The sequence below is a fragment of the Bos javanicus genome, chromosome 1 (assembly GCF_032452875.1).
Source record: "Bos javanicus breed banteng chromosome 1, ARS-OSU_banteng_1.0, whole genome shotgun sequence".
Classification (NCBI taxonomy): domain Eukaryota; kingdom Metazoa; phylum Chordata; class Mammalia; order Artiodactyla; family Bovidae; genus Bos; species Bos javanicus.
The window spans coordinates 146,227,624-146,238,063 of NC_083868.1; positions in this window are offsets into that span (position 1 = coordinate 146,227,624).

The following is a 10,440-nucleotide window of genomic DNA, read 5'->3' on the forward strand; positions in this document are numbered from 1 at the left end:
AGGAGTCCCAGAAGAAGAAGAAGACAAAAAGAAAAGCCATGAGAAAATACTTGAGGCGATAATAGTTGAAAACTTCCCTAAAATGGGGAAGGAAATAGCCACCTAGGTCTAAGAAACCCAGAGAGTCCCAAACAGGATAAACCAAAGGCAAAACACCCCAAGACACATATTAATCAAATTAACAAAGATGAAACACAAAGAACAAATATTAAAAGCAGCAAGGGAAAAACAACATATAACTCACAAGGGGATCCCCATAAAGATAACAGTTGATCTTTCAATAGAAACTCTTCAAGCCAGAAGGGAATGGCAGGACATACTTAAAGTGATAAAAGAGAAAAACCTACAACCCAGATTACTGTACCCAGCAAGGATCTCATTGATATATGAAGGAGAAATCAAAAGCTTTACAGACAAGCAAAAGCTGAGAGAATTCAGCACCATCAAACCAGCTCTTCAACAAATGCTAAAGGATCTTCTCTAGACAGGAAACACAGAAAAGGTGTATAAACTCGAACCCAAAACAGCAAAGTAAATGGCAATGGGATCATACTTATCAATAATTACCTTAAATATAAATGGGTTGAAGGAAAGTTATGACCAACCTAGATAGCATATTCAAAAGCAGAGACTTTGCCAACAAAGATCTGTCTAGTCAAGGCTATGGTTTTTCCAGTAGTCATGTATGGATGTGAGAGTTGGACTGTGAAGAAAGCTGAGTGCTGAAGAATTGATGCTTTTGAACTGTGGTGCTGGAGAAGACTCTTATGCGTCCCTTGGACTGCAAGGAGATCCAGCCAGTCCATCCTAAAGGAGACTAGTCCTGGGCGTTCATTGGAAGGACTGATGCTGAGGCTGAAACTCCAATACTTTGGTCACCTCATGCAAAGAGTTGGTTGACTCATTGGAAAAGACCCTGATGCTGGGAGGGATTGAGGGCAGGAGGTGAAGGGGACGGCAGAGGATGAGATGGATGGATGGCATCACCGACTCAATGCACAAGAGTTTGGGTGAACTCTGGGAGTTGGTGATGGACAGGGAGGCCTGGCGTGCTGCGATTCATGGGGTTGCAAAGAGTGGGACATGACTGAGGGACTGAACTGACTGACTGACTGAAATGGCTTGACTGCCCCAACCAAAAGACAAAGACTGGCTGAATGGATACAAAACAAGACCCCTATATATGCTGTCTACAAGAGACCCACCTCAAACCTAGGGACACATACAGACTGAAAGTGAAGGGCTGGAAAAAGAAATTTCATGCAAATGCAGACCAAAAGAAAGCAGGCATAGCAATACTCATACCAGATAAAATAGACTTTGAAATAAAGGCTGTGAAAAGAGACAAAGAAGGACACTACATAATGAGCAAAGGATCAATCCAAGAAGAAGATACAACAATTATAAATATATATGCACCCAACATAGGACCACCACAATATGTAAGGCAAATGCTAACAAGTATGAAAGGGGAAATTAAAGTAACACAATAATAGTGTGAGACTTTAATAACCCACTTACACCTATGGATAAATCAACCAAACAGAAAATTAGCAAGGAAACACAAACTTTAAATGATACAATAGACCAGTTAGACCTAATTGATATCTATAGGACTTTTCACCCTAAAACAATGAATTTCACCTTTTTCTCAAGCGTACACAGAACCTTCTCTAGGATAGGCCACATCCTGGGCCATAAATCTAGCCTTGGTAAATTCAAAAAAATTGAAATCATCTCAAGTGTCTTTTCTGATCACAATGCGGTAAGATTAGATGTCAACTAAGGAAAAAAACTATTAAAAATGCAAACATATGGGGGCTAAACAACACAATTCTAAATAACCAACAAATCCCTGAAGAAATCAAAACAGAAATCAAAATATGCATAGAAACAAATGAAAATGAAAACACAACAACCCAAAACTATGGGATTCAGTAAAAGCAGTGCTAAGGGGAAGGTTCATAGCAATACAAGCCTACCTCAAGAAAAAGGAGAGAAATCAAATAAATAACATAACTTTACACCTAAAGCAACTAGAAAAAGAAAAAATGAAGCACCTCAGTGCTTAATAGAAGGAAAGAAATAATAAAAATTAGGGTAGAAATAAATGTAAAAGAAACAAAAGAGACCATAGTCAGAATCAACAAAGCTAAAAGCTGCTTCTTTGGGAAGATAAATAAATAAAATAGACAAACCATTAGCCAGACTCATCAAGAAAAAAAGGGAGAAGAATCAAATCAACAAAATTAGAAATGAAAATGGAGAAATCACAACAGACCGCACAGAAATACAAAGGATCATAAGAGACTACTATCAGCAACTATATGCAGATAAAATGGACAACTTGGAAGAAACGGACAAATTTTCAGAAAAGTATAACTTTTCAAAACTGAACCAGGAAGAAAGAGAAAATCTTAACAGACCCATCACAAGCACAGAAATCAAAACTGTAATCAGAAATCTTCCAACAAACAAAATCCCAGGACCAGATGGCTTCACAGCTGACTTCTACTACAAAAAATTTAGAGAAAAGCTAACACTTATCCTACTCAAAAAAATTGCAGAGAAAGGTAAACTTTCAAATTCACTCTATGAGGCCACCATCATCCTAATACCAAAACCAGAAAAAGGTACCACAAAAAAAGAAAACTACAGGCGAATATCACTGATGAACATAGATGCAAAAGTCCTTAACAAAATTCTAGAAGCAGAATCCAACAACATATTAAAAAGATCATACATCATGACCAAGTGGGCTTTATCCCAGGGATGCAAGGATTCTTCAGTATTCGCAAATCAATCAATGTGATACACCACATTAACAAATTGAAATATAAAAACCATTTGATTGTCTCAATAGAAGTAGAGAAAGCCTTTGACAAAATTCAACATCCATTTATGATAAAAACCCTCCAGAAAGCAGGAATAGAAGGAACATACCTCAACATAACAAAAGCCATATATGATAAACCCACAGCAACATTATCCTCAATGGCAAAAAATTGAAAGCATTTCCCCTCAAGTCAGGAACAAGACAAGGGTGCCCACACTCACCACTACTATTCAACATAGTTTTGGAAGTTTTGGCCACAGCAATCAGAGAAGAAAAAGGAATAAAAGGAATCCAGATTTGAAAAGAAGTAAAACTCTCACTGTTTGCAGATGACATGATCTTCTACATAGAAAACCTGAAAGATTCCACCAGAAAATTACTAGAGCTAATCAATGAATATAGTAAAGTTGCAGGATATAAAATCAACACACAGAAATCCCTTGCATTCCTGTACACTAACAATGAGAAAACAGAAAGAGAAATTAAGGAAACAATTCCATTCACCATTGCAACGAAAAAAATAAAATACTTAGGAATAAATCTACCTAAAGAAACAAAAGACCTATATATAGAAAACTATAAAACACTGATGAAAGAAATCAAAGAGGGCACAGATAGATGGAGAAATATACCATGTTTATGGATTGGAAGAATCAATATAGTGAAAATGAGTATACTACCCAAAGCAATCTATAGATTCAATGCAATCCCTATCAAGCTACCAACGGTATTTTTCACAGAACTAGAACAAATAATTTCACAATTTGTATGGAAATACAAAACACCTCAAATAGCCAAAGCAATCTTGAGAGAGAAGAATGGAACTGGAGGAATCAACCTGCCTGACTTAGGCTACACTACAAAGCTACAGTCATCAAGACAGTATGGTACTGGCACAAAGACAGAAACATAGATCAATGGAACAAAATAGAAAGCCCAGAGATAAATCCACGCACCTATGGACACTTTGTCTTTGACAAAGAAGGCAAGAATATACAATGGAGAAAAGACAATCTCTTTAACAAGCGGTGCTGGGAAAACTGGTCAACCACTTGTAAAAGAATGAAACTAGAACACTTTATAACGCCATACACAAAAATAAACTCAAAATGAATTAAAGATAGAAATTTAAGACCAGAAACTATAATACTCTTAGAGGAAAACAAAGGCAAAACATTCTCTGACGTAAGTCATAGCAGGATCCTCTATGATCCACCTCCCAGAGTAATAGAAATAAAAGCAAAAATAAACAAATGGGACCTAATTAAACTTAAAAGCTTTTGCACAATGAAGGAAACTATAAGCAAGGTGAAAATACAGCCTTCAGAATGGGAGAAAATAATAGCAAATGAAGCAACTGACAAAGAATTAATCTCAAAAATATACAAGCAACTCCTGCAACTCAATTCCAGAAAAATAGGTGACCCAATCAAAAAATGGGCCAAAGAACTAAACAGACATTTCTCCAAAGAAGACATACAGATGGCTAACAAACACATGAAAAGATGCTTAACATCACTCATTATCAGAGAAATGCAAATCAAAACCACAATGAGGTACCATCTCACGCTGGTCAGAATGGCTGCTATCAAATAGTCTACAAACAATAAATGGTGGAGAGGGTGCGGAGAAAAAGGAACCCTCTTACACTGTTGGTGGTAATGCAAAGTAGTACAACCACTATGGAGAACAGAGTGGAGATTCCTTAAAAAAACTGGAACTAGAACTGCCATACAACCCAGCAATCCCACTGCTGGGCATACACACCGAGGAAACCAGAATTGAAAGAGACACGTGTACCCCAATGTTCATTGCAGCACTGTTTACAATAGCCAGGACATGGAAGCAGCCTAAATGTCCACTGGCAGATGAATAGATAAGAAAGCTGTGGTGCATATACACAATGGAATACTACTCGGCTATTAAAAAGAATGCATTTGAATCAGTTCTAATAAGGTGGATGAAACTGGAGCCTATTATACACAGCAAAGTAAATCAGAAAGAAAAACACCAATACAGTATATTAATGCAGATATATGGAATTTGGAAAGATGGTAATGATGGCCCTATATGCATGACAGCAAAAGAGACACAGATGTAAAGAACATACTTTTGGACTCTGTGGGAGAAGCCGAGGGTGGGATGATTTGAGAATAGCACTGAAACATGTATATTATCATACGTGAAACAGATCGCCAGTCCAGGTTCTATCGTGAGACAGGGTGCTCAGGGCTGGTGCCCTAGGATGACCCTGAGGGATGGGATGGGGAGGGAGGAGAGAGCAGGGTTCAGGATGGGGAACACATGTATACCCATGGCTGATTCATGTGAATGTATGGCAAAACCCACCACAATATTGTAAAGTAATTAGCCTCCAATTAAAATAAATTAAAAGAAAATTTAAAAAAAATGAAAAACTCAATGATCATGACATATGGTCCCATCACTTCATGGAAAATAGATGGGAAACCAATGGAAACAGTGGGAGACTTTATTTTCTTGGGCTCCAAAATCACTACAGATGGTGATTGTAGCCACGAAATTAAAAGATGCTTGCTCCTTGGAAGAAAAGTTATGATGAACCTAGATAGCATATTATAAAGCAGAGACATTACTTTGCTGACAAATTTCCATTTAGTCAAAGCTTTGTTTTTTTCCAGTAGTCATGTATGGATGTGAGAGTCAGTCAGTTCAGTCACTCAGTCGTGTCCAACTCTTTTCGACCCCATGGACTGCAGCATGCCATCGAATCATCTCATCCTCTGTCATCCCCTTCTCCTCCTGCCTTCGATCTTTCCCAGCATCAGGGTCTTTTTCAGTGAGTCAGTTCTTCACATCAGGTGGCCAAAGTACTGGAGTTTCAGCTTCAGCATCAATCTTTCTAATGAATATTCAGGGTTGATTTCCTTTAGGATTGACTGGTTTGATCTCTGTGCAGTCCAAGGGACTCTCAAGAGTCTTCTCCAACACCACAGTTCAAAAGCATCAATTCTTCAGCATTCAGCTTTCTTTATAGTCCAGCTCTCACATCCATACATGACTACTGGAAAAATCATAGCTTTGAGATGGATGTGAGAGCTGTACCATAAAGAAAGCTGAGCACCAAAGAACTGATGCTTTTGAACTGTGGTGTTGGAGAAGACTCTTGAGAGTCCCTTGGACTGCAAGGAGATCAAACCAGTAAATCCTAAAGAAAATCAACCCTGAGTATTCACTGGAAGGACTGATGCTGAAGCTGAAACTCCAATACTTTGGTCATGTGATATGAAGACTGATTCATTGAAGAAGACCCTGATGCTGGGAAAGACTGAAGGCAGGGCATGAAGGGGACGACAGAGGATGAGATGGTTGGATGGCATCACTGACAGATGGACGTGAGTTTGAGCAAACTCTGGGAGTTGTTGATGGACAGGGAAGCCTGGCGTGCTGCAGTCCATGGGGTTGCAAAGAGTCAGACACAGCTGAGCGACTGAATTGAAGATAATAAGATTAGTCAGAAGGTTCCTGTTAAGGAGAAATTTGTCCTTGAGCAACATACATTATTGTTATATAATCATTAGTACAGAACTTAAGGAAAAACATGCCATCTAACTGGTGGTACTGTGGTAAAGAACCTGCCTGCTAACGCAGGAGTTGCAAGAGATGCAGGTTCGATCTCTGGGTCGTGAAGATCCCCTGGAATAGGAAATAGCAACCCACTCCAGTACTGTTGAAAAATTTCATGGACAGAGGAGCCTGGCAGGCTACAGTCCAGGGGGGTCTCAAAGAGTCAGACAGGGCTGAGAACACACACACACAGTAAGGAAAAACATACCCTTGAGCAAGATGCATTGCTTTGTTGTGTAATCATCAGCTCTGGACTTAAAGAAAGTTAGTCTTAGGCAAAATAGATTGTTGCCCTAAAAACTTAGAGCTTAAGGTAAAAACTCTTATGTGACTAAGACGAAGGAATGTAGGAAAAAAAACATTTTTCCTTTTCTCCTTCTCGAGAGCCCCAGACCCTTTTCTCCTCCTTGAGGACCCCGGACTCCTTATCCACGTACCTAAGAATTAGCACTCTCAGTACTCCTCAGGACTGAGGGAGCTGGGGTGGCCACTGGGCGGCATTTACCACACACACCCCCTGCACGGGCTTCTGCGCTTCGAGGTCCCACCTCACTGAGCTTCTGGTGCCTCTTTCTTGATCCTCAGCCCTGCTCCTGTCATTTGTCTTCTCCTGCCCCAGCCTGTGTTTATTTCTTACACAAAGCAGTTTATGTCTTTGTTTCTCTGTTTTCCTTCAGGCCCTGAGAGCCAAGCTTTTCACACCCAGAGCAGATTCCTAAGTTTTTTTTTTCCAATAGAGAAGGTCGTCTATTGCAGAGACACATTAAATTACCTCCTTTTGGGAGTTGCACATCAACTTTCCTTTCTTCCCTCTGCACACACACGTACACAAACACACATGCTCACACAGACACATAGTACACACATACACATGCTCACACACACACGCTCACCCACACGCTCACATACATGTTCACAGACACACACAGACACACAACACACAGATAAACATGCTCCGCACACACACACACACACTGCACAGATACATACATGCTCACACAGACACACATGTACACACAAGACACGTGTGGACATACACATGTACACACACAAGACACATGTGCACACACATGTACACACACAGTCACATAAGACAGACACACATGCTCACACACAGACACAGCACACAGATATACACATGCTCACACACACACTGCACACAGAGACACACACCCAGACATACAAGCACACAGACATACACACAGACACACATGTTCACGCAGACACACACAGTGCACAGATACACACATGCTCACATAGGAACACCCAGAGACACACGCACACAGACACAGGCACACAAATACACATGCTCACGGTCTCAGGTCACATCCCCATCCAGTGGATAAAGTCATCATCTGAGGCTACATCTTTACACACGTGCACTGATACACACACAAATTTATACACACACAAAGCTATTCACTGAGTTATTGCCTGGTAATAGCCACATATTGGGCAAGCTCAATGCTCAACCACAGGAGTCAGGGTGAACTCCCTCTGGTACATCCCCAAATGGGGATGCACTACTATGCACTACTGTGTAGTTGAAAAAAACCCAAACAACAGGAAAGTTTCTATTAGCTGTTACAGCCTGATTCCCAGGATATGTTAAGTGAAAATAACATGGCTCAAAGAATATTCATGATGCTACTTCTTGTGTAAGAAGAGGCAATTTAAATACACATATATATGTATTATTTTCTGAAAAGAAACACATGAAAGATAGACTAGAAACTAAGGAAAATGGTTATCTGCAGAAGATGGTGGGGACAGGGTATCCCTTGGAGCCATGCAAACATAATCACCTATGCAGTGTGCAAAAAGTTAACTGGGGCGGGGGTGTGTGTGTCACACGGTGGCCCATGGAATGTGCAAACAGGTCAGCCACAGACCCTAGCCCTGCCTGCGCTGTACATTTTTCTGGTTGACAGAAAAATCTTATGAAACAGGAAAATTGGAAGAGCTCCTTTAAATTGTGAAAGACATATCATGTTCACAACAATTTTGAGAGTTCACTACTGTTTTCTGCTCCTCAAAGCCTCCCCAGATCACCTGCTGAGTAACGAGTGTCACTTTATGTTCAAGCAGAGGGAGGTAGATTCTCACAGAACATATGACAACAGCAAGCATAAAAATGGACAGGGTTATTGGATCTCTTTCAGATTTCATTTTCTTCACTAGAATTCCCCTGAATGGAGCAACAAAATTTAAGTCAGGAGCCTAATGGGGAGCAGCAGGGGTGTGCAGCGATGCTCTGAGTTTCCAATCGTGTGAAACCTGCCTGATGCACTGGCACACAGGGCTGCTACTGTGGAGCTGGGCCTGAGAGTGGGGGGTAGGAGGTCACACTCCACAGAGCTCTTCCTCTTGTCTTGCTTGCTTTGACCTGTAAATACATTTTCCCACTACATAATCAAAACAATCCTTCCATAGACCACCTGAGAAATGTAGTGACATTAGAGAAAAAGGAATCTCCCAGTCCTGCCCCCAAGAGACAATGGCTTTTCACTTAACCTGTCTCCAGAGGGGACCACCTGGTTTTGGGACTCGCCTCTTGGGGCCTTTCAGAGGCCCTCTGCACACAGGCTGTACCTCCTCATCTGCTGGGTCCCCTCCCAACACCTCCTGCCTACTTCCTGTAAAATGTCGGGCTTCTCCACACTCACCCACCAGCTCCAGTAGATCATCCCACACCCGCTGGTGACCCCAGGGCCTCAGGTCTCTCTCCTGAGCTCGAGATCCTGAGTCTGATGGTCCAGGACTTGGGTGCCTCGGACTTTCAGGCTCAAGTCCTGACTCCACCTTGAAGGAGAGACACCACCCTCATCGTGCCTCAGTTTCCCTGTGTGTGAGTTGGAGGTGATGATGTACCTCCTCCAGAAAGTTGTCAGGAAGATTCAGTAAAACACTAAGATCCACAACAGCCATCATGTCTACAGCCACCAAGACAGATGCCAGAATCCCTGTCAAGCCTCAGCCACCTGTCACAGCGCAACCTGGCTCAAAGCAGCTGTGGCCCTCACCCCTCCTCTGGCTGGCAGCACCTCCAGGGATCCCTGCTCCCTCCCAGCCCCCTCCATCTTTGTCAGTGATTCTGGATCCCAAGAGGAGGTGGCCACCTGAGAATCCTCGCAGTTCTGGAAATGTGGGGATGCTGAGGTGTGCAGACAGGACCCAGGAGCTGCCCAGGCTGGCTCAGAGGTGCCGCTTCCATCCCAAGACTGAGGAAACCACAATAGCTCCAGGACATCTGTGCCAGTTGTTGCTGGGCAGTGGTGGTGCTCACAGTGTGATTCCTGAGCTCAGAGGCTGGCCACGTACCCAGGCACGTCCCAGCAGAGCGTCTGCATCTGGGGTTGTTTGTCCTCCCCTGTGTGATGCAGGGGGGTGGCCCATCTGCACCTCCAGGTGAAGTCGTCTGCCGAGGCCGACTTGCTGCCCTCTGTCCCCAGGGACTGTTCAGGTCTGGCCAGTGGGGGAGCAGAGTCTGTGGCGCCCCCAAGAGAGGTCCCGAGAGGGGACTTGCCCGCTTCTGCTCTGGGCCTTGTTCTGTTGTGAGGTGCACCAGGCCACCTGGCTAATGGCACAGGTTGAGGCCCTGCTAAGGCTGAGTAAGGGTGGAACTTGCTCTTTCTGCCTGTGTGGGGCTCAGACTACAAGTCATACTGTTGGCTGCTGGTTCTCAGGCCCTTAGGCTGGAACTGCACCATTGACTTCCCAATTATGTATATATATATATATACATACTTGCTGTGCAAGCACTTACTTGTGAGGAGTAATGTGGAGTCAAACAGTGAGCACCACTTCAACCCAACATGACGACTGTTGTTCCATTGAGTCAGTGATGCCATCCAACTAAGTCACTCCTGACGTGACAATGCCAAAGAGTCTTCCAACCTTGTACAGACCTGCACTCCCACCAGAAGAGAGCAAGATGCTCCACATCTTTGCCAAAACTTGGTTTTGCCAGACTTTAAAATTTTCTCCGATCTAGGATG